The sequence below is a fragment of the Stegostoma tigrinum genome, chromosome 1 (assembly GCF_030684315.1).
Source record: "Stegostoma tigrinum isolate sSteTig4 chromosome 1, sSteTig4.hap1, whole genome shotgun sequence".
NCBI lineage: Eukaryota > Metazoa > Chordata > Chondrichthyes > Orectolobiformes > Stegostomatidae > Stegostoma > Stegostoma tigrinum.
Genome location: NC_081354.1, coordinates 65,380,275 through 65,406,546, shown reverse-complemented (window position 1 = coordinate 65,406,546; position 26,272 = coordinate 65,380,275). Strand labels below are relative to the sequence as shown.

The 26,272-nt window shown below is 41.5% G+C and overlaps 1 protein-coding gene across 3 annotated transcripts in view; it reads right to left on the bottom strand.

Annotated features, from left to right (window-relative positions):
- The window catches only part of ugt8 (UDP glycosyltransferase 8), a 170,797-nt gene that overhangs the window by 86,442 nt on the left and 58,083 nt on the right, over positions 1-26,272 (bottom strand). The window contains exon 1 of one of the 3 annotated variants that reach the window (XM_048545032.2): positions 12,196-12,329. The exons of 1 other annotated variant lie outside the window; for it this stretch is intronic. The gene's annotated coding sequence lies outside the window, so the exon portion shown is untranslated. Of the gene's footprint in view, positions 1-11,505; positions 12,054-12,195; positions 12,330-26,272 lie in introns of those variants that run through there. One more of the 3 variants, XM_048545026.2, reaches the window with a different exon arrangement.

Genomic DNA, 26,272 nt, shown 5'->3' with positions numbered 1-26,272 from the left:
TAGTTTTTGCCCAGTGTTTGCTGAGATGGCGATTTTGGCTAGTCAGGTCCAGTTGCTCCTCAATCTTCCTTCTCCCGGTACTACAGGTTGACTGTACAAAACCAGTATGTCAGAGACATTGTAAGTTGTAAGCGAGTGGAAATAAACAGGTTTCTTCAGACTTGAGAAGTGTTTGTTGTTTTTAAACTGCACAGAATGGATATTTTCCATTTTGGAGGTCCAGAGGCTTTTGTTAAAACATTCCCATCCTTGTACAGTTCAGTGACTCAGAAATCAGTCACATAGTTACGTGCAGGCAGAAGTCTACCTTCATTAAGTAGATGGTTTCCTCCCCCAGTCCAAAGATGTGCAGATTAGGTGCACTGGCAATGTTAAATTGCCCCACAACGTCTAAGAATACGTAGGCTGGGTGGATTAGACACGGGATATTTGGGAGTATAGAGACAGGGTGGGAGGAAAACGCTCCACAGAAATCAGATAGTTACTGCCAGCTGAATCTCCTGCTAAACATACCCAAGAGCTCCAATTAAACTGTGGTAAGCTCCCCAACTGTTTGAACAAACAGGAGTGTTAACAGCACTTACAATGAATATTGGGTAAATTTTTTTTAAATAGTGCATGAATCATGGCAGGCACATAGAACAGTACAGCTCAGGAACAGGCCCTTCGACCCACCATGTCTGCATTGACCACAATGCCAGGCTAAACTGATCCGACCTGCCTGCCCACGGTCCATATCCCTATATTCCCTGTCTGCTCATGTGCCTAAATGCTTGAAATACTTTCCACAGTTCTTGATTTTAAAAAATTCTTCCCATTTCAATCCATGGTCAAAAAGCATAAAACTAAAAATTCTTTACATGACCTTTGAAAATGAAACTGGTTAAATACTAGCTTCTTGATAACCTAGAGCTTCGTTGAAAATTTAGCCCTCAGGATCCATCCATAGGCAGAAATTCTGAGATAATAAAGGAAGCTCCTGAATCTAGTTTTGATCACAGCTACCAAATGAATACTTGATGCTCATCCAGTCTAGCTAGGATGGGGTGGGAAGCTTCTGTGACACAATGATTCAATATAGCAGCCAATTTTTGAGTTACTCAGAGTTTTGAGCTACTCTTTTGTCAAGGATAATACAGATAGGCAGTTTGGAAACTCCCAGTCATTATGTTTGGCGCATATGCATCTGTATTCAGCATTCAGCAGCCTCTCGCCACTTAAATAATGCTGTACATTTCTATGCTTCCTGCCGAAGTGGACCACCTCATTTTCACATATTCTGCTCCATCTGCATTTTTTTAAAACCAGTTAAACTATTTAAACTTCTTGGCAATCCAAAGACTTCACTTTCCTACCTTTATATTGTTAGTCAATTTGGTTACAAAAGTCTGTCCATTCATCCAAGTCATTAATATAATTAGTTGAGTAACCCAGTACTCATCCCTGAAGCAATCCATTAGTTGCAGTTAAATAACTCCAAATTGATCCAATTATCCAAATTCTGTTCCCTGACAGCTCAATCTAACCTCAACACCATGCACTCTTACTCTCTGCAATAAATGTTTATGGGACACCATACCCTCCTGGTAATCCTGGTGAGTTTGCATATGAGTAGGGTTAATTTAATGTGAAAAGGTGACATCCAACTTTTGGCCAAAAATAAATCAAACTATTTGCAATCATCACCTGATCAACAAAGTCAAACTTGCTTTTGTGCAAACCTAATCACTCAAATTGGTAGAATCATAAAATAACACAAAACTGAAGGCAACTCTCCAGGTGGACATGATGGTACACATTAACAATTGATGAGCACTGTATTCCTGCTTTTCCTACTGTCCAATATGACAACGTGCTATGTTGAAAGAACAGCAGATATACTGCATAGTTTAAACTTCAAATCATTGACATTGCAGAATAAATATTGTGCAGCAGTTGGAGAGTTCCAGGTAAAGAAGAATGTTAGCAATTTGAGGAAGTTCTCTACACTACTTGAGCAGATGCCCAAGAACAAATGTATAACACACAGGAAAACTTAGCATGTGGCTACACAGTTTGAAAATAAATTTGCAAAACATAAATTAATTCAGGGCGGCACAATGGCTAGCACTGCTGTCTGTCAGCACCAGGGACCCAGGTTGAATTTCAGCCTCAGATGAGTTTGCATGTTCTCCCTGTATCTGCGTGGGTTTCGGTAAGTGCTCCGGTTTCCTCCCCCAGTCCAAAGGTGTGCAGATTAGGTGCAGTGGCCGTGGTAAATTGCCCCGCAATGTCTAAGGATGCATAGGCTGTGTGGATTAGCCATGGGATATAAGGGATTAATGAGACAGGGAGGGGGGAGCTGGGTTTGGGAAGTGGGGGACACTCTTCAGACTGACTTGATGGGCTGAATGGCCTCTCTTTCTGCCAAGTAGGGATTCTGTGATTCTGTAAAATCAGCAGAATTGTTGCTTTCTCAAGAATCAAATCTTCACTGGCAATGTAGCTCTAATAATGAGTTTTGGTGTACCATGTTTATAAAGAATATAAATTTTCTACTGCAACTGAAGAATTCAGTGCTTCCAAAAATAACATACTAACAGACATACTGCAATTCAACAGTTTATAGTCAAAAATCAAAGGAAATGGATGAAGATTCCCTGTAAGGGCAAGAATTCCATGAATTTTGACATAAACAGTGAACAAAGTTGAAGAGAAAACAACACTACCGAAAATAGCTAGTCGGAAAAAGAACAGATTCAAGTGTTCTATCAGAGATAATAGGAACTGCAGATGTTGGAGAATCTGAGGGAACAAGGTGTAGAGCTGGATGAACACAGCAGGCCAAGCAGCATCTCATGAGCAGGAAGGCTGATATTTCGGGCCGAGACCCTTCTTCAGAAATGGGGGAAGGGAAGGGGGTTCTGACGTAAATAGGGAGAGGGGGGAGGCAGATAGAAGATGGATAGGAGGAAAAGATAGGTGGAGAGGAGACAGTCAAGTCAAACAGGCAGTGGGAGAGAGATCCCCTTCTCTATCTTCTATCCGCCTCTCCCCAGTTATTTCAGAACCCCCTTCCCCTCCCCCATTTCTGAAGGAGGGTCTAGGCCTGAAACATCACCCTTCCTGCTCCTATGATGCTGCTTGGCCTTCTGTGTTCATCCAGCTCTACACCTTGTTATCTCAGATTCAATATTGTGCTGTTACATTATATCACACTAAACAAAGCTCATGCTAACTGTGACATTCAAGAACCTTCAAGAACGCTAATTTTCAAATGGAACAGCCATCCACATTCACAATAAAAGATGGATGGATTAAAAACAAAATGAAAGCTTGAATTTTCCGAGGATCACACAAAGCAAACCAGTCTTATCCAGGTCAGGTTCAAATTATATCTTATCGATGATGTTCAAGTTAGATCACAGAATGGTGATACTGCAGTGATTGCCAGTAATCCAAAAACAGTGCTGTTCAGCCACAAGATTTTCCTTTAACCAAGCCCTTTAACAATAGCATGAAAAAAAACAGAATGACTGGAGGAGAAAGCAAACATTTACCAAAAGAAGGAAGCATATCAGCTCAGAGCGTAGCCACACTGAATAGCATGTTGAATGTGGAATAAAAACAAAATAGATAGCCAATTATTTTTAAGAAGTGAAAGATCCAAAACACTGATGGAAAGACGACTGCAAGTGGAACAATATAGCCAACAGTCAAGTTAGCGAGGTTTGAGAAGATTTGTAGCTCAGGTTGAGGTTCTGGATGAGAGTTTGCTCGCTCGGGACATAACACCAGCGCTTCGTCGGAGGCTCACTGATGACGTTACCTAGAATGGTGACGAAACGTCTGAAAACTAACCTTCCAGTTCAGCGAGCAAACTCTCATCCACAACAGTCAAGTGTTGTTGATGAAGATGATGCTGTTGATCCACGTCATGGGAATATTAGATTTATCAAATACAAAAAGAAAAGTTATTCAGATTTCTACACAATAATATTGTTACAGAAAATTACACAACATCCAACATCCCCTATCTCCTTACTTCAGACAACCGTAGACAGCAAAGGCAAGGAAGATTAGGAAGCAGTTATAAAAGTAGAGTCAAAGTGTACAAGGGTTAAATGTTTTGTATTGATAGCATAGAACATAAAACATAGAACATTACAGCACAGTACAGGCCCTTCGGCCCTCCATGTTGTGCCGACCTGTCATACCGATCTCAAGCCAATCTAACCTACACTATTCCACATACGTCCATATGCTTATCCAATGACAACATAAATGTACCTAAGGTTGGCAAATCTACTACCGTTGCAGGCAAAGCGTTCCATTCCCTTACTACTCTGAGTAAAGAAACTACCTCTGACATCTGTCCTATATCTTTCACCCCTCAATTTAAAGCTATGCCCCCTCACGCTCGCCATCACCATCCTAGGAAAAAGGCTCTCCCTATCCACCCTATCTAACCCTCTGATTATTTTATATGTCTCAATTAAGTCACCTCTCAACCTTCTTCTCTCGAATGAAAACAGCCTCAAGTCCCTCAGCCTTTCCTCGTAACACCTTCCCTCCATACCAGTCAACATCCTAGTAAATCTCCTCTGCACCCTTTCCAAAGCTTCCACATCCTTCTTATAATGCGGTGACCAGAACTGTATGCAATACTCCAAGTGCAGCCGCACCAGAGTTTTGTACAGCTGCAGCATAACCTCTTGGTTCCGGAACTCGATCCCTCTATTAATAAAAGCTAAAACACTGTATGCCTTCTTAACAGCCCTGTCAACCTGGCTGGCAACTTTCAAGGATCTGTGTACAGGGACACTGAGATCTCTCTGCTCATCTATACTGCATCCACTGTACCCGGTGTTGCTTGCTCTACATTGGGGAAACCAAGCGGAGGCTTGGGGACCGCTTTGCAGAACACCTCCGCTCGGTTCGCAATAAACAACTGCACCTCCCAGTCACCAACCATTTCAACTCCCCCTCCCATTCTTTAGATGACATGTCCATCATGGGCCTCCTGCAGTGCCACAATGATGCCACCCAAAGGTTGCAGGAACAGCAACTCATATTCCGCTTGGGAACCCTGCAGCCCAATGGTATCAATGCGGACTTCACCAGCTTCAAAATCTCCCCTTCCCCCACCGCATCCCAAAACCAGCCCAGTTTGTCCCCTCCACCCACTGCATCCCAAAACCAGTCCAGCCTGTCTCTGCCTCCCTAACCTGTTCTTCCTCTCACCCATCCCTTCATCCCACCCCAAGCCACACCTCCATCTCCTACCTACTAACCTCATCCCACCTCCTTGACCTGTCCGTCTTCCCTGGACTGACCTATCCCCTCCCTACCTCCCCACCTATACTCTCCTCTTCAGCTATCTTCTTTTGTCTCCATCTTCGGTCCGCCTCCCCCTCTCTCCCTATTTATTCCAGAACCCTCACCCCATCCCCCTCTCCGATGAAGGGTCTAGGCCCAAAACATCAGCTTTTGTGCTCCTGAGATGCTGCTGGGCCTGCTGTGTTCATCCAGCCTCCCATTTTATTATCCTACACTACTAAAGAATCTTACCATTAGTCCATTTCACCTAAAAGCTGATTCATAAGTTACTATTTTGGACAGAGATTGACAGTGTAAATTTTGCATCACATCAAATCTTGCCAAATTGTTAACTATAATCTTGGCTGAAGGATGCACGCAAATTAAGAGCCTAATCACAGGATTCCATCCAGATTTCCCTTGTACCAGATCTATGAAAGCAAACTAGCTAATCAAAAATAGTGATGAGAGATAATGGATTCTCCAGCATCTGCAGTTCCCAAGATAACAAAGTGTGAGCTGGATGAACACAGCAGGCCAAGCAAATCTTAGGACCACAAGAACTGACATTTCAGGCCTCGGCCCTTCATCAGAAAAGCCCTTTTCTGATGAAGGGTCTAGGCCCGAAACGTCAGCTTTTATGCTCCTAAGATGCTGCTTGGCCTGCTGTGTTCATCCAGCTCCACACTGTTATCTTAGCTAATCAAAAACTCCTTTTAAAAAAAAAGCCTACAGAGATTTCCATACTATCGATATTCTTTGACAAATCTGATACAAAAATCAGTCTCTTTAAAGAGACTGATTTCATTACTCATCACTTATGCTTCCTGGTTAAATTGCACATGGGAAATCAAAATTAAAGTCACTGAAACTATTGATATAAAAAAAAGTAAATATTCATTTTCTGGGGTTATGAGAACACATCCAATCCAAGCAGAAAAGACAGCTGCTGCTAAAGCTACACCATTGTATTCATTCACCATGTTAATCACAGGAGGTTTCCAAATTTTAAAGAGTTCCTAACGATACTCAGTTACAAAAATAAGTTTATGTCTGTAACCTGAGGTACAATTAAGACAAGTCTCCTTCAGGGCAAGGAATCTTGGGGGTGCTGCAGTACACACATGTAGTTCAATATCTGAAGCATCTTATTTCAAGAAATCAATGATACAAACAGGTTACAAGGGTAACACAGCAACAAAGATTTAGCCATGGTCATAGTTTCTTATTTTATTTGTTTGTGCACATTGCACTGATATTAACAATATTACTACAGTTATGCACAAGTTCAGTATCATGTACATAATCATGAGGGTACAGGTATGTTATGCATGTTTGTATAGCAATTCAGGGACAAAAGGATGAAGAACAAAAGGGGACTTGAGGCTCTTATGGTGTGTTTTCATGTTTTTTTATTGGGATGCAAGTATAGTTTTCAGTACCCATTTTAACTATTAAATGTAATTAGTTAACAGTCTAAATAAAACATTGATACATTTTTCATCTCTGTAGTTTAAATTGTACTTAAAAATGAACAAAAGCAACAACTAAATCTATAGGAACTATAGCAACTTGTTACAAAATAATCTGAAACATTACTTTTCAAAAAAGGACTCACTTTTATGTAGCAACTCATATTCCGCCTGGGAACCCTGCAGCCATATGGTATCAATGTGGACTTCACCAGTTTCAAAATCTCCCCTTCCCCTACTGCATCCCTAAACCAGCCCAGTTCGTCCCCTCCCCCCACTGCACCACACAACCAGCCCAGCTCTTCCCCCCCACCCACTGCATCCCAAAACCAGTCCAACCTGTCTCTGCCTCCCTAACCGGTTCTTCCTCTCACCCATCCCTTCCTCCCACCCCAAGCCGCACCCCCAGCTACCTACTAACCTCATCCCACCTCCTTGACCTGTCCGTCTTCCCTGGACTGACCTATCCCCTCCCTACCTCCCCACCTATACTCTCTCCACCTATCTTCTTTACTCTCCATCTTCGGTCCGCCTCCCCCTCTCTCCCTATTTATTCCAGTTCCCTCTCCCCATCCCCCTCTCTGATGAAGGGTCTAGGCCCGAAACATCAGCTTTTGTACTCCTGAGATGCTGCTTGGCCTGCTGTGTTCATCCAGCCTCACATTTTATTATCTTGGAATTCTCCAGCATCTGCAGTTCCCATTATCTCTCTCTCTCTTACCAGCACTGACTAGGTTCAATGCCTCCAGTAATTTTCTACATCACAAGCAAGTAACACAAGGGGTAGTCAGCTATGCTGTGCACTCAAACTTAGAGTCCGTCTGGTGGTGTAGTCTATCCAGATCCACATTGTGTCAGAGATCTCTGGAAGAATGTAAATACGTGCTAATACCAGCATTACAGAGCAAAAAAAATCAAAAAGAAACAATGCTTTCATGATGCAAAGTGATTTGGTCACAGTTGGTCAATCAATCATTTGCACTGACTTCATTTTCTCTCATTTCCAAATAACTGTATTCCAATTATAAACAATAAAATGCCCAATCCAAAGATCAGTTTACGAAACCTTAAACTGTCACCCACTGAAGTGTGGTCAGATCATTATTTATCAAGTTACTTATGAAATGAAACAAATCCCATTCTGCTGTGAAACCATTTAGAGATTTACAACTTTAGTGTAATTTTATTAATACTTAACCATATTAGCATTTTTTAAAATCAACTGCTGCATCTAAAAGTACCATACTGTAGGTAAAGATACAAAATGTAACATTTGTATTCAAATGACAAAGAACCACTCACGTTTCATTTCAGGTTTAAATAAATCTCATGAACTCAACTAACAGTCTTCTTGCTTGTTCACAATCGTTTCTGACCATGACAGCACACAATTGCTAACATTTTCAATGTACATCTCAAATTGTAATAAAGCAGAATATTCAGGAAAAGCTACACAAATAATAAAATATCAAAACAGTATACTCATGTATGCCATGGAGTCACAGTTTTTAAAAGCACAGAAACAGGTCTTTTGGCGCAGAAAGACTATGCCAAACATCCACCTATTTAAGACCCACTTTCAAGCACTTGGTCCACATGCTACAGCATTTCAAGTGGTCATCTAAATTGTTCTTAAATATCTTAAGGTTTTTGCCTCTAATCACCCTTTCAGGTTGTCATTTCCAGTCATCCAGAATTGTGGATATAAGATGTTCCCTCAAATCCTGCCAACCTCCTACTTTTTACTTTAAAAGCCATGTCCCTTGTTTATTAACCACTTTAAAGGGAAATGGTTTCTCCCTACCTACACTCTTCATACAATCATATGGTACAGAAGAGGCTCTTCAGCTCATGCAAACTATACCACAAGTATATTACTACTTGAAACTAGTCCCACTTTCCTAGACTAGGCCCAAGCCTCGAGTGTCATAACATTTCAAGTGTTCTTTCAAGTAATATTTTAAAAGAACACGAGGGTTCCCACCTCAACTACTCTCCCAAGCACTGTGTTCCAAATCAACCACCTTCTGGGTGAAAAAGTCTTTCCTTAGATCCCCTCTAGGCCTCTAATCTTTCATAAGCCTCCAAACTTTATACATCTCAATCCCTCAACCTTCTCAGCTATCAGAAAAATAACCCCGTCCTATCTAGTGTCTCTTCATTGCTAAATCACTCCAGCCCAGGCAACATCCTGGTGAATCTCATCTGGATCCTCTCTAGTACAATCAAATCCTTCCTACAGTATAGTAACTAGAACTGCACAAAGTGACAAATCACAGCATTTAAAAACAATATTTCCACTGTAATATTGTAACATACAAAAAGGGAAGTCACTAAAATGCATACAAATACTAGTCAATATCAGGAGTGAATCCTTTAATTTAAAACCATCAAAATTATAAAAGTAACACTTTGGCTCAGCTTATACGCAACATGTTCGAAAGTAACAATTTCAATTCAATGCTCACAAAGGTGCTCACATCACTTCATTTGGTATATTTAACTATTCTTTTGTGTAAATGTGCTATCAACACCACAAAGGTGACAACATGGACAAAAGTGCTAGTGCTATTACAGTTCTAGAAGCAGTTTTTGTTTTTCAAAAATATTGTTGCTGAATTAAAACTTTTTTAAGTCTTGTTGAATAAAGACTAAATTAACATTCTAATTTCAAATATAAAATCAAGCAACTGCTAGAAACTTATTTCTTCCCAGTTTCACCTACACATCTCTTCCTCCACTCCAACAATTCCCTATCCCTTATCCCATCCAAATATAAAGAATCATTCTATGGCACATTTCCACCTACACCTACAACTCTCCAAGCAGCAATTATTGACCTACAGTGCCCAGCATATGGTCCCAGGCCACCTACAACATTTATTCTTAGCAGCTGTGGTACTCAACAAGCAAGGAAATTCATGCAGCTATCGGCTTCTATGTGATGTTCTGTGCAACATGACTAGAGCTGAATAAACAATATTTTCTGTTGTCAGAATGCAGAAACAAAGGAAAGCTGTTGAACATGCTATTACATCAGCATCCACAACTCAAATGAAAAGAACTGTTAACTACACATCCAGCAGCTAACCATGTAAACAATGGGTACAGACTGGGACTTCATTACAAAACCCAGGAAAGCGACATTTTTTTTAAACAAACAGGAGAATATTTGACTGTCAGGAAAGAATCAGTCTATATTGACTCTGTGACAATATTTTCTATGTGCTTATGGATTTACACATAAATATCAAGATATAGCAGCTTGTTAGACCAAGGCACAAATTCAAAGTGCTTTCCCTCCTTAAGTAATTGGAGGTCATTCGCTCATTTGATGCCAAAACAGTGAATGTGAGAATGCAAGATCAGAGAGACCAAAAAATATTTGCACATTGAAGGTGTTTAAGACAGGTTAACAAAACAGTCCACAATGCATTTGGACACTGGGCTTTAAACAGAGGAGCATTAAGAATAGGCAGAGATGGTGCAAAAGGCAGGAGGTTATGTTAAGCCTATTAAAAAAAATAGTTCAGTCCCAACTGGAGTAGTCACCATTTTTGGATACAATTTGTCAGGAAGATGATAAAAGGTTTTGGAGCGTATTTAGAAAAACTTTACTAGAATTGTTTTGAGGATGAGGCGTTAATTGTATGGTAGACCAAATGAACGTATTCTGTTAGAGCAAAAGCAAATAGGTTTGATCGAGATAAACAAGGTTATGAAGAATGTAGCAAGATAAAGAAAACTGTTTTAAATTACTGCAATACAAATAAACCAAAGGGCACAGGTATATGGTGTTACAGAGATAGTAGGAATTGCCAATGCTGAAGAATCTGAGATAACAAAGGTGTAGAGCTGGATGAACACAGGCCAAACAGCAAGAAAGCTGATGTTTCAGGTCTAGACTCTTCTTCAGAAATATCTGAAGAAGGGTCTTGACCCAAAACATCAGCTTTCCTGCTCCTTTCGTACTGTTTGGCCTGCTGTGTTCATCCAGCTCTACACCTTTGTTATCTCAGGTATATGGTGTGTGGCACAAGAACCAGAAGTGTTCAGGTAAAAGCAGATTCAATCACAGTTTTCAAAAGTCAACTGAATAAGCACCTGAAGGAATAACCATTGCAGAGGGAAACAATGATTGCACTTGACTAGGGGAAAGAAAAAGCTATCCCTCACGACCATTCAGCTCTGCAGGAAAATTTGAGAGGACAGAATGATAATCAACAGCATCTCAAATTGATTTAATAACTTGAACAGGCTTGCACATATAAAAATCAGACTTGAACAATCATGACCAACTTAAATATATCAAAGTCAGCAAAATTTAATTTTACTAGGGTTAATCCTAAAGTCTCAGCATTTCAAAGAACGGTGGATGTTCCAAGATAATTATGCGTCAATAAGGTATTTCAGGGTTCACATAACGATAGAACTTAGAAGAGTGAAACCTGAGCAATGTGATAAATGACGATCCTGAAGATGAGGCTTTTTAACCGCATATGCTGGTGTTTACACACACACCGCTAGTAGATCATCAACATTTCACTTGAACAACTAAATGTGCTATTGATTTAGGAGCAACACAAGAGATTTCGGTGGCACATCAGCAGCTGGAAAGTTGTACGATCCAAGAAGCCAAGTTAGCAACCTGGCTCGCACAGCACTAGAGAGCAAGAGCCATAAAGACAACCTTCAGGAAGTTTCCAATGCACCCGTTACAAGGGCGGCTGCGTACCTGGCGCAAACGCTACTGCTTCAAAAAGCAAAACGTTACCGAGCCGTCCAAACAAAAAAAAAATGATGCAACCACTACCGATGCGAAACGAGCGACAAAGGTACAACTGATCATGAAGATGCGCATCTACGAAACAAGAGCGGTCCAGCTTCGAGGCAGGTGCACCCCGTGTTCAGGATAAGCTTTGTTTTCGTTTTGGGAAGGTGGGAACAGTCTTTTGATGCCGACTGTTGAAATTGGTGCAGTTTCACGGGAGTACCGTGCCCTGCGTGCACATCCACAAACTGTCCCGGGGACTTGAGTCAGTATAATGTGTTGCAGTGGAGGTGGGATGGAGAGATGACAGCAGGGTAGACCCTCTCCATGACCCCGGCTAACGGCTCCCCAGCGGCTCACTTGTTGCTCAGAAAGTTTTAACGCGAGTTCTCGATGCTTGTAACCACCACCCCCGACACACCCCCGGTAAATTCAGCAGCATCTCCGGATTGAACCGGGACCGTTACAGGCAGCTGGTCTTGGTTCTGATTCCCTTAAAACAAAGCTGTCCTCGGCGGCACTCACCGGTGCCCACGTGGTGGGGGGGGGGGGTCAATGATCTGGAGTTACTGGCACCCCCTGCAGTCACGCCCCCAAGTGGAGAGGAAGCCTGCTCCTGCTGCCCCCCTCCCTCTCTTCCTCTCTCTCTCTTACCGGCTGTCCGTTGTTTGAACTCGGGCTCTTGCGCGCTCCCTCGAGCTCTTCCCGCTCTCGCTCTGGTCTTCACCGACCTCCTGTCAGGGCGCGAGCTCCGCCTCCAACCCTTCCTGACATCACGCGCGCGACGGGGCGGGAGCGCGGTGGCCTCACGTGCTGAAGGGGTTAGCTTTAGGGATGGGGGTGCGGACTCTGAATCAACTGGAGTTTGAGGTTGGTGTTGGTTGGAGTGGAGTGTGAGGGGAGAGATGGATGTGGATGTGTCTTGATGAAATTTGGAGGAATGGAACGCATAGTGAGAGGTGTTTATGGGAGGAATGCTGAACAGAATGAGGAGGAAAAGTGAAATGGGGGAGGTGTCAAAATCACTTTCTAACCACAGCACTGTGGTTGCGCCTGGACCCCAATGAGTGCAGTTACTCAAACCACTCAGGAGTAAGCACGTTCCATGAGCAAGTAAGACGTGGTGATAAGGTGGATGGGAGGAAGAGAAACGAAGAGGGAGTATTCAAATAGTGTGGAGGTGGACGGGATAGGGAAGAGAGAGGGTGAGAAATTGATAAGATGGAGAAAAAAAGCCCTTCAGACCCTAGGAATGCCACTTCAGTTCTGAAGAAGTGTCCCTGGACCCAAAACATCAGTTCTGCTTTCTGTCCACAGATACTGCCAGACCTGTTGAGTTTTTCCAGCAGTTTCTGTTTTTGTTTCTGATTGCCAATGTCCACAGTTCCTTTTATTTTCCTAGTTTAGTGGAAGGGGGAGGTGTGCCAGATTGGTTGTAGCAAAGTTCAACACATCAATTTGCTAGAGAAGGTGATTTAGATGTGTTGTAATATGTGTGCAAGATGGCTTGGTATATTGCAACTTCACCACATAGGTTGAGCAGGAGATATTTTTGGCACATTCTATCAAAATCAGGAAATTCTGCACAAAGTAAGTTTGCTGCAACCAATTTGAAAGTTAGCTCAGATTTTCATTCTGTCCAAAAATAATATTATCAAAATAGCATCTTTATATATGCTCAAACATGTATGCAGTTTTGGGGAGATAAGTGCAAAGAAGTAATATTTATTTATTTTGTATAAAGTAACTGGAAAATATGTCCTTTTTACTTATATTGGTAAATCTGTTAATGTTGTTTCATTGTACAATTTTGTTACAATTTAGTTGGTCTGTAATTTCAGACTGCTTGTTCACTTCTGTTTTATACAATGAATTTCATGACTCAAAGTTCAGTTTGCCTAGGAGCAAAAATATTTCCCTTGCGCACTGCTGTTCACTGCTTCTCAGCTAGTTTGGCTACAGTCATGGATGATGGGACAGTTTCAGGGCTGGAAGACAATGGAAAACAGTGTTGACATCAGAGAGCTCGAACAGCTGGCTATAAATGGAAGAGGAGGATACGCTACAGGATAACATTTCCACATGGATATTCAGACAGTATTCAGTTTTCCTTAGGATCAATGTCTCAAATATCTTGACCTCACAATGAAACTAACCAGGATACATCACCTTTTATACTCTTAACTTGAATCTTGAAGCAGGCCATTGACTGCACTGTTATAGTTGTCACAGTCAAAGTTGGCCCTTGACTTTTACACTGGGAAATTCTTGCTGACTGTAACAGGTGATTAACAACATCTCCCAGTTTCCGCTACACCCGTGTATCATCAAGGCTGTCTCAGTCAAGATAAAAAAGTTACACTTTAGCCCAGATTCTCCAGTTTCCAGACCATGCAAGACCCAAAGTGGGAGTCAGGACCTCAACAAAGTCCAGACTTGTTGACTTCCATAGAATTGCCCAAAACATTTGAACTTATGAAAGGCAATTTCTGTGATCTCTAAGCCCTTGCAAAAGTCTGCAAGATTGAATGAGCATCAGAGACTTCAAACAATTCCATTAGACTTACCTGAATAGTTCCTGTGGAAATGTTAGATAGAAAAATCATAATCTAACTCTAACAGAGATAAGCTTCCCCCTGCCCCCGCCACCAACAGTCACTCATATTGCCAGCTTTCCCCTTTCCCCCCCAACCACACTGACTACCATTCCCAGCACTCCTTCAACTACTCCCATCCTGGCCACCAGACTATCTTAGCTGACCCTATGAATAGAACCTCACTCCAAGCCGTCCACCTCCACACTATTTGAATACTCCCTCTTCGTTTCTCTTCCTCCCATCCACCTTATCACCACGTCTTACTTGCTCATGGAACGTGCCTACTCCTGAGTAGTTTGAGTGACTGCACTCATTGGGGTCCAGGCGCAACCACAGTGCTGTGATCCTGGTTAGTTTCATTCTGATTACCATCTACCACGCCAAATTGAGCTTACTGGCCTTCACCTTCCAAATGTCAACCCAATTGACTATCCCTGCTAAAATGCTCCAACCTGTCCTCTGATTCTGTCCATCAACCATCCCCTGCCATCTTATCAGTCTACAACCCTTACCAGCATAGACCACACCAATTTCCCACATTACCCACTTAACTCACCCAGGTACCTATCCTACCCATTCAGCCATTTGTCACTCATGCATTCACTACTATTTACCTGTTCACCAACATGCATGTAGTTTATTTGTGATTCGTATAATTACTGCCATTTGGGTAGGTCACTGACAAATCTTAAGGATCTGGCTTGTTGCATCCACCTTTCAGTTTGCTGTCTTTTTTGATCACAGTTTGCTTGTTAATTTGTATTTACCATGTGTTAAATCTGAATATTAGACTGTAAGATAAATATTATAGATTGTTTGCTTTTTCTGACTTGATACTGTCATTTTTAGTTTGAATAAACCTAGGGATCTAAGGAAACCTAGGGATTTCTTTTAGTAAGTCCTCATGATATCAAATTTTGATTATTTTTAAACAATAAGTTTTTGATCCGTAATGAGAACAAGCCTAGACTTGGGAATCTAGTTGGGGATCCTAACAACAGATTGAAGCTGGACAAGACAGCTCTAGGCTTTGTCCAGATAACAGATGTACAAAGATGCCATTGACTGTATACATATTATTTTGCATGCACCTTATTACCATCTTAGTATCTATCAGCCCATCAGAATGAAACTGATTTACAGTCACAGACAGCATATCATATAGAGCCATGCTCAATAGCCTGGCAATAGACATGGCTCTCTTCCTGCACTTATTCTGTGCGCCACCTTTACACAAACCATGTTGGCAAATTACAGCCTTCATATTGACCACAAAAGCTCTTTAAAACCTTTCTTACCTATGACCAGGAGCTTGAGTAAGTGGTGAAGCAGCATGCTCCAGTTCTCTTACCTGTCAGAGCACTCATAGACTATTTCATTGAGGATTGTTTCCCCTAAATTGTGACAGCCATGAGATTCCAAGGCAGCAAGGTGAGCTTCAATGGATGTTTTTTGAGCTGTCAGCAGAGGCTCCATTTTGTTAGATTGTGCAATCTTTTGTAATATCCTGGGACTTTGAAGTCAATATCTGAGCCGTACACAGCGGACGTAGTATTCAGGATATAGTAAGGACTGCAGACACTGGAAGTTAGAGTCAATAAAATATGGAGCAGGAGGAGCACAGCATGTCAGGCAACATCAAAGGAGCAGGAAAATCAACATTTTGGGTCTGCACCCTTCATTAGGACTGGAAACTCAACTTGGAAACTTGGATAAACATTGGAGCTAAAAAGGAACCTGATAGAACAGATCTCTTGTCAAATATAGAAAACTGGACAGTAAAAAAAGAGTTGTATTTCTGTGGCTAATAGTTGATAGCCTACTTATTAAACAATGAGACAAGTACTGAAATTTATTTGAATGTCTCTGAACATACTTACATAACTGGAGATAGCAAGATAACTTTGGTACATTTTTCATTCAGCATATTGGACTAAAGAAGAATATATTGCAGGGTGATGACACTAAATTTTTAGTCCTGAATGGCAAAGAAATTGAACAAGTGGCTAGTGTTATGATGGAAGGTTCACTGGTATAAAGCATAACTCTTTGCATGTCAATAGCCCATTGTTAGTTCTCCGACTAGCATGCGTTGGCCCATATTAGCATTTCATTATATTGCTGCTGCTTCTTCCACTGATTGGCCACTTTCTAAAATAAGCTAAGCTCAATAAATATGATTTTACTTCATATACTTGCTCATACATTTCTGTGTAACTTGATGGTCTTCACAGTTATCAATATTTACCTGGTTGTCTTAAGATCTTTTTCACAGAGACTTTTAAGCTTATTTAAGTCACAGAAAGTAGTGCCTTACACAATGTAAAATCTAATCACACCACCCATACATATTTTGAAATCTTATTAAAGCAACATGTTCCAAAACAAAATTTCAAATACTGGAGAAATTTCATGAGTAATAATTTTCATTTACGGTCTACAACCATGCCTCTTTGGAGGGTTCTGCTGAAGAGCTGCATTGCTGTTGGCAAATTTCCTGCCTGTGCAGGGGTGCAGACCCCTGCAGAATTTTGATTATTAACTTGCAATGCCTGAATAACAAGCATATCATAATGACAACATCACAGAACTAGAAGTCCTTTCATAGAAACAGGAGTAAGCTATTCAACCCCCCGCCCCAAGCTGCTTCTGCCATTCAGTGAAATCATAGCTGATCTTTCGCCTATTTCCACAACCCTGCCTTTGGCCCATATCCTTTCACGATTTTGCGAACAAACATGTATCTATCTCAGATTTAAAGTTAAGAACTGATCTAGCATCCACTGCTGTTTGTTAAAGAAAGTTTCAAACCTCTACCAACCTCCGAAGAAGTGCTTCCTTTCATCTCTCTCAAACAGCCTGACCCTAATTTTTTGATTATATTTCCTAGTGACAGAATCTCTAACCAGTGTGAGTAGTTTATCTTTAACTATCCCGTCTTTACCTGTTATTATCTCGGAAACTTTGATCAGATTGCCTCTTAACCTTCTGAATTTTAGAGAAAACAGGCCCAATTTGTATAATGTCTCCTCACAATATAACCGCTGAAATTCAAGTAACATGCAAACCAATGTCAAACTCCCTCCGAGGTCAATATATCCTTCCGAAGATGTAATATCCAGATCTGCTAACAGTCCTCCAAGTGGAGTCTAATCAGGGTTCATGCAGCTGCAACATAACATCTACTTCCTTATACTAACTCCTTTGAAGTTAAAAAAACAGCCAATGATTTGTTTTGAATCAAACATTAAGATTGTGAAACCTTTTCAAATAGGGAAATTATTTGAAATTGACATTCTATAGGAAATTGATGAAGAGCCTGCACCTAAAATGTCAACTTTCCTGCTCCTCCAATGCTTTCTGACGTGTTGTGCTTCTCCAACTCCACATTTTATCAATTCTGTAGGAAGCTAATACTATGTTAATACAGTTCAGCAATCAAAGTGCAAATGGTTTCTACTTAAAACGTGAAAACATTTAGTCTGTATCTTCTGGCATGAAAGCAGTGAAATTCATAATAGAAAGTAATACAAGATAGGCAATAATGAATCAATTGCTTGCTTAATTCTTGAATAACGTTGATTTCAATAGAAAAGAAGGTTGGGCAGACTGTAAAATGGGCTGCCAATTTACTGTCACGCATTTTGCACAACATCCTAGTTTTTTTTCTGGGTGAGCTCAGTGGTGGCTTTTTAGATTCAAGCAGAGGAAACCTGTGACAGAGATCGTTCAAAAACCACAGAGAGCCCGTCCTCATTGAATAATGATTGGGAACAGAATCTGCTAGTGGATGAACAGCCATGATTTTTGAGGAGGAAGTGCAATGGAACAGCTAAAATTGCACAGTTGGGTTAGAAGAAGTTGAACAAGAGTGACATCAACAACATCTGGAAACATGACTTCTAATGTGATTTTAAAAAAATTAAACTTGACAATGACTAGTATGAAAAGAAATTCACTGAAAATGGAGTTAGTGGAAACCAGCAGTCATGGCAATTACTCCAATACTGAAACTTCGATTAATATATGAAAACATTTATTGAGCCCAGGATAATGGTTTAAAAATGTTGGTGCTTGGCTGAATTTAGGGATCCTCTGAGAAACGTCCCAAACTGAATGTTCTTTGTGTAATCTCTTAGTTTGTTTCATACCAGTTTGGACATTTGAAGTACAAACACAGATTTGCTCTGAGACTTTGAATTCAGAGTTCCCACTTTTACACATTCCTAATGCTCTAGGAAGAGGGATGAGATCTGTTAAAAATGGCATTAACTATATTTTCAGATGGAAATTGAGTTTTAGAATTACTATTTCTAACATTTAAGTATCAGACTCTTACAACTGTCAATACCATCTTAATACTGGCTATCAGTAAGTTATTGTGTTCTATGTGCAGATGAAAATGTGATCAGCATATTAAAAGGGCCTACCATCTACAAGAGACAGGCACTCTAGCAGAAAGCTCCTTTGAGATCACTGGCCTGCATAAAACAGGCAGTGAGACATTTTTTTGGCTGCTCTGACCCTGTTTACTGAGATTAAATAACCAGCCGAGCAAGTTGTCTACATTGCTGTAAAAAGCCCCAAAAAATGTAATGTGACACTTTGAACTATACTTTTGAGAAAGAAAGCAAAGAGATTAATGAGACCATGCCAGCTAATCAAATCTTTATCTCTTTGTCCTAACTGGCTAATACAGAAATATGTATCAGTCTACATGGCATAAAATCTAAATAAAACTTGGCAGTTAACAAACAATCATCATTAACTGCTGCATTCTCCATAGAAATGCTTCTGCTGATCAAAGTCGACTTGCCAAACAATCAGTACTTTTCTTTCATACACTATAAATGTTGATGCTCTTGCAAGTTATTCTGATGAATGCAAGATTAAAAGCTTTGATAAAACGTCTCTATTTTTCAACTCATGTTCCATACTACAAAATTATTAATTTCAAAAGTGTGTTCTTGGTTGCCATTGCTGTTGACATTAGTCTTGCCAAAAATGTTACAAAGTGAAAAGCGCAACGTGCATTCAAGGAATACCGTATTGTAATCAATGTAAGGTATTTTTTAAAAACTAAATCTTTGCATGAAAATATGTATCTGCTCATATTTTCCCATTACTGGTACATCTGGGAACCTAGAATTCCCATGTGAATTTACAGTACCAGACATTATTTCCCAAATCTTGCAGATTCCCAATCCTCGGAGATGGATGTACATTGGGAAATGCTGTCAGGGCTCTGCAGACATTCTACATTCATATATGTGCAGAAATTGTTTGGGGTGTTTAACTTTCAATGGGTTGATTTCCATGGCAGTTTCCAACAATAAGTTCAGTGCAAGGGACGTGGGACCGATGCAAGGAGCCTTACCTATGTACTTACTTTGAAAATGTTACACTGGTTAACTAGTTCAATGTCATGCTTAGCCAGTGTAACTGAACTGACAACCACAACTGACCTAATGAATTATCTTCTGTTTGACCCAGCTTAACTATCCCACTGACCTTTTTCTGACTTGACTCCCCCCACCTGACTACCCCATAACTGATCCATTTATCCTCCCATTGAACTATTCTCCCACCACCATAAAAATCCCCAAAATGTCAGTCACCTACCGCACCTACTCACTCACTCACTAACCCCTTGAAAGATTTGAACATTAGAAAATCTCTCCAAACATAATAAGTAACGTTGTGAAGGCATGTCCCACTTTATTCCATCTCTTCCTGAATTCAGTGGTAACTAGAACATTTGAGCACACAGCACTGCATTCAAAATGTTGTGAAAGCTTATCAGTTCAGGCAATAGCCAGGATTTCTCATTTTGGGTTTAGAGCATGGTGATGAACATCTTAGAAGATGTCACTTCTACCAAGGAGGTGGCAAAATTTCTGGAGGAATCACCAGTTTTCGTCATATTTCGCATGCAGCTGGGAGGCAAATGTTCTCGTTTCCACTGGCAAATTGTATGGTTAAAAGTTCTGATGCCATAATTAAAGACACCTCTTCCCCCCATGTCACTTGATGCAAGTCAGGATCTCAAAAAAAGTCTGTCATCATCATTGTAAACACTTCCCCCTCCCAGCCTTCCAGATTATCCAGAGATAACTGAGGCAACAAAATGATATCCTCTGTAGGCACTTTGCTCCAGTCCAATCAAGCAGAAATGAAATTTTCTTTCCTACCGTTGGCAGAAAGAAGCCCCAGTCATCGAAGGACAGCACCCTGTTTGCATAGGAGCTGCAAGTAGGAATAAGAGAAATGGGACGCAGAACAAGAAGTGGATGAATAGTCTCTGCCCGCCTCAAGAACAAATGCCATCATCTTCCTTTCACACCTTCATACTCCTAGGGCCACTTGGACTTTCATGCTGCCAGCATATCATGTCATGCCTAAGAGAGATCTTCACCTGGTCAGCTCCACAAGCCACTTGCATTTCATGGGAAGCCAAATCCTAAATAGTTTGAAAGAACAGCTCCTTTTGAGCATTATGACATACACATGATGGCAGTGTGCATTGCCCAGGGTACTGAAAGTAGCCAGTGCACCTTATCATACCAATCAAATCAGTTTATCTTCGGGGAGGCTGAAGGCAGAACCCTCAAGATGTGGCCTTAGCATTGTGACACTGTGTAAATAACAACCTTGTATTAACTGGACCCTAACTCTCACACTGATTGGAGCTCCATTCCCCACACCCCCGGACTGACTCAAGCCCACTCCTCTAAGCTGATTGCAGCATGTCCCTACGTGGAACACCTTTGTCTGGAACATCCTTCAGCACATTCACTGCTTTTGTGGTTCCATGCCATATGGAGTTAGCCAATCTCACTTGCACAGTTCCATGCAGTTCGGGTATAAGTAGCCTTTTGCAATATGTGATGAAACCTGCCCTTCAGCCATAAGTAACTCCTTTTGGCATCTGCCAGTTGAGTGTGGAGACGGCTCAGGGAGACAGCTATCTTGCTCTGCTTGAACATGTTGATTGCACGTGAGGAAATGCCAGTGCAAATGTTAATACAGTGTGGAGCTGGAGGATCACAGCAGTTCAGGCAGCATCAGAGGAGTAGGAGACTCAATGTTTCGGGACTAGACCCTTCATCGCTCCTGAAAATTTTGAAACACCAAGCTTCTCGATTGGATAGAAGTTAATTGGAAAAGCTGAAATTTACACTGGCAAACTGTGCTTTTAATGAGATGCCCGACATATATATAGGCTTCTTGCCAATTGCTGGCAGCATATTCCATTGCCCTCTGAAGGGATAGAATTTAATTGCTGATGTTTATCTCAAAGGTGAACATCTAATTGTTTTGCCTTGCACCCAATTAAATTCATCCGTCTGCCATTCTTCTCACCACGGCAGGGAGTTAAAAGTTCCTGGATAACAAAGTGTGGAGCTAGATGAACACGGCAGGCCAAGCAGCATCTTAGGAGCAGGAAAGCTGATGTTTTGGGCCAAGACCCTTCATCAGAAAAGGGGATGGGGAGAAGATTCTGAAATAAATAGGGAGAGATGGGGAGGCAGACCAAAGATGGATAGAGGAGAAGATAGGTGGGGAGGTTGGGAGGAGTAGGTCAGTCTGGGGAGGATGGACGCGTCAAGGCGACGGGATGAAGTTAGTAGGTAGGAAATGGAGGTGCTGCTTGAGGTGGGAGGAGGGGATAGGTGAGAGGAAGAACAGGTTAGGCAGGCGGGGACGAGCTGGGCTGGTTTTGTGATGCTTTGGGGGGAGGGGATATTTTGAAGCTTGTGAAATCCACATTGATACTATTGGGCTGCAGGGTTCACAAGCGGAATATGAGTTGCTGTTCCTGCAACCTACGGGTGGCATCATTATGGCACTGCAGGAGGCCCAGGATGGACATGTCGTCTGAGGAATGGGAGGGGGAGTTAAAATGGTTCACGACTGGGAGGTGCGGTTGTTTATTGCGAACCGAACGTAGGTGTTCTGCAAAGTGGTCCCCAAGCCTCTGCTTGGTTTCCCCAATGTAGAGGAAACCACAACAGGTACAGCGGATGCAGTATACCACATTGGCGGATGTGCAGGTGAACATCCCATATGTTCTCGTTCTTCAAGGACCACAACCTCCCCCCCTGCGGTAGTCGAGAACGCCCTCGACCATGTCTCCCACATTTCCCGCAACTCATCTCTCAGACCTCTCCCCCGCAATAACTGCCAAAAGAGAATCCACCTAGTCCTCACATACCACCCCACCAACCTCCGGATACAACGCATCATCCTCCGACATTTCCACCATCTACAATCCGACCCCACCACCAAAGACATTTTTCCATCCTCACCCTTGTCTGCCTCCTGGAGAGACCACTCTCTCCGCGACTCCCTTGTCTGCTCCACACTCCCCTCCAACCCCAGCACTTTCCCCTGCAACCGCAGGAAGTGCTGCACTTGCCCTCACACCTCCTCCCTCACCCACATCCCAGGCCCCAATATGACTTTCCACATCAAGTAGATGTTCACCTGCACATCCACCAATGTGGTATACTGCATCCACAGTACCTGTTGTGGCTTCCTCTACCTTGGGGAAACCAAGCGGAGGCTTGTGGACCGCTTTGCAGAACATCTATCCTCGGTTCGCAATAAACAACTGCACCTCCCATTCGCGAACCATTTCAACTCCCCCTCCCATTCCTCAGATGACATGTCCATCCTGGGCCACCTGCAGTGCCATAATGACGCCACCCGTAGGTTGCAGGAACAGCAACTCATATTCTGCTTGGGAACCCTGCAGCGCAATGGTATAAATGTGAATTTCACAAGCTTGAAAATCTCCTCTCCCTCCACTGCATCCTAAAACCAGCCCAGTTCATCCCCACCTCCCTAACCTGCTCGTCCTCCCACCTGTCCCCTCCTCCCACCTCAAGCTGCACCTCCATTTCCTACCTACTAACCTCATCCTGCCCCCTTGACCTGTTCGTCCTCCCCGGACTGACCTACCTCTCCCTACCTCCCCCCCTATACTCTCCTCTCCACCTATCTTCTCTTCTATCCATCTTTGGTCTGCCTCCCCCTCTCTCCCTATTTATTTCAGAATCCTCTCCCCATCACCCTTTTCTGATGAAGGATCTAGGCCTGAAACATCAGCTTTTGTGCTCCGAAGATGCTGCTTGGCCTGCTGTGTTCATTCAGCTTCACACTTGGTTATTCTCCAGCATCTGCAGTTCCCATTATCTCTGACTTAAAAATTCCTTTCTGTTTTCTTTCCCTTTGCTAGGACTAGCTCAAAGACTACTTCAAAGTAGTAAGCTCCATTTCGAACCACTAATGTCAGAGCTTAAAGAATTGAAAATTCACTGTCTATGAAGAATATTGACACATTTTGCACGATATTTATTGAATCATAGTTTATGAAAGAATTGTGTCTTTTGTACTTCTTTGATGCCATCTTCTGAACGCTTGATCTCCAAAATCTAAAAGGGCAAGAGCAGATGATGTATGGCGACAACATTTCTTCCAAAGATAGTAGGAATTGCAGATGCTGGAAAATCTGAGGTAACAAGGTGTAGAGCTGGATGAACACAGCAGGCCAAGCAGCGTCAGAGGAGCAGGAAAGCTGATGTTTCAGGTCTAGAGCAGAACATCAGCTTTCCTGCTCCTCTGATGCTGCTTGTCCTGCTCTGTTCATCCAGCTCTACACCTTGTTATCCCAACATTTCTTCCAAGTTCTCTTAAAAGTCACACACAACTTCTGATTGGAAATTTGTCACCGTTCATTTACTTCATTGTGGTGAGTCAGAAGGCCTATGGACTCCTTATGCAGCAGCAGTGTGGAAACTGTAATACCTTATTAAGAAAGCATCTAGTTCAAATACTTTAAGTGAAAGACACTAAATGTTGTGCTTACAGGAAGTGTAGATTATAGAACTGGGGAGACAGCTCTACTTCTATCTCTTGATTTCTTAAAGCACAGCTTCTCACTGGGTGCAGCAGAGGTATAAGGGCCTCATTTGGTCCAAACTAGGTAGACCACTATCCCTACCCCATCATACAATTTCAGACAGGTCAGGGCAAGGGTTTTAGGCAGGTGACAGATTATTGTTGGGTTTTATGAACCATCTACCTTTAAACACACCAGTGTAAGAGAGTAAGGTTAGCTCAATATTTCAAGTCATTGACATATTGTCAGATCTCAGATATAGTATCACAATATTTTGGTTTTGCTAATTTCAAAGGTTATTCACTTGAAACTTTGGCCAATAGCAGAATGAACTTGTATTTTCAGTATGTCTAGTGTAGACATTTGTAGTTCAGCATTTTCTAATTTGATACAAAATAACTTGAATAAATGAATAATAATGGAGAATGATGTTGAAATCTGAAACAATATATATCTATAAGGGTAGGGACAAATTTAAGGGAATGATAGGGAAAAGGACAGCTAAGTTCCATTTTAAATGAATGATTTATGAAGAGTTCATTGTGCAGCACAACATGATATTGTTCAACTCACCAAATGACACCAGCTCTTTTGGTCCCACTGGAATGTACATTAGAAGTATAAACAGATCAGGACATATCATAGTAACCATGATGTCATGTAGTTCAAGATCTCTGATGTCAGAGACTGGCTTAGACAGATAGCGTAAATATTGGTGAATATTAACTGTGCATTAACCCATGTCTTACTAGGTGATCTTGGTTTGATTGCAGGATGTTTACTTGAATTCCTTCAGTGGGCGCACCACTGACTCAGCCAGCATTTGTTGCCCAATACTAATTCCCTTGAGAAAGTGATGATATTGAGACAAGGAGAAATTTCTATATCCAGAGAGTGGTGGGCCTGTGAATTTGCTGTCGCCGAAAATAGTTGAGGTCAAAACATTGAATGTTTTCAAGGAGTTGGATATTGTTCTTAGGGGTAAAGGGATTAAAAGATATGCAGAGAAAGTGGGAACAGGAAACTGAATTGGATGATAAGTCATGATTATATTGAATAGTAGACCAGGCTAAATGGCCTACTCCTGCTCCCATTTTCTCCGCTTCTATGTACCAGTTTCTTGAACTTTGACAGTCTATGTGATGTAGTTAATTTGATTTCACTGTAGCAGTTTAATGCAACTGGATTGCTTTCTGACCCATTTCAAAGGACTGGGTGGGATGCTGTTTGGAGGGTCGGTGCAGACTCAATAGGCCGAATTGCCTGCTTCCACCCTGTTGGGAAGCTATGATTGTATGGCAATTAAGATTCAACAGCAGTACTGTGGTTTTGGAATCCCACATAGGTTAAACCAGGTAATGAAAGTGGATTTCCTTCCCTGAGAAGCATTAGTGCACAAGATGGGTTTCTTGACTAATTATTAATTAGACAATCATTTTATTTCAGAATTATGAATTAGTGGAATTTAAATTCTCAACTGCCATCAGGGGATTTGAATTTTGATCTCCAGAGCATTAGCCAGGGTCTCTGGACTGCTACACCAGTAGTTCCCACTGGTACACATTACCTTTCTATTTATTAAACAAAATGCATCAATAAATGCCAAATAATTAGATGTGGACATCATAAACTTAACTTTCTACAAGTATTATAACTTACAAAGTTAAGAGTTTACAGACAAAATAATATGAAAATTATCTGTAAGGCTAGAACATATTAATACATGGGACTAGTTAACAAGGAAGCATCATTTACATTTTTTTCATTTTATTTTCATAACAATCCAGCTCTTGATTTTTTTGGGAAAACAAGCTGCCAATTTCTCCTTGGCAAACCTATTTTTGACACTGTGCTGTTGGAAAGATTGAGAAGACATTACAAAAGGAAGAGCAGATATATGCATTGATAGTAGTTGGACAAGATGGGAAACTGAAAGGTTTGAGAAGGTTTTATAGCTTTTGCAATAGTGTGGAAGGACCAGACGACAATGAGTAAAATAATCATAAATGCTGAAATGCCAGATTGAATAATTTGAATGAATTATGTATCAGTTATTGAAGACCATGCCACTATGAGTAAATGTCAGCAGGAGAGTCTGACTAATGTCTGTCTAATTGCCCCAATTACCAATTCAAAGCTGACCTCTCAGGACACTGAGATAATGGGAACTGCAGATGCTGGAGAATCCAAGATAACAAAGTATGGAGCTGGGTGAACACAGCAGGCCAAG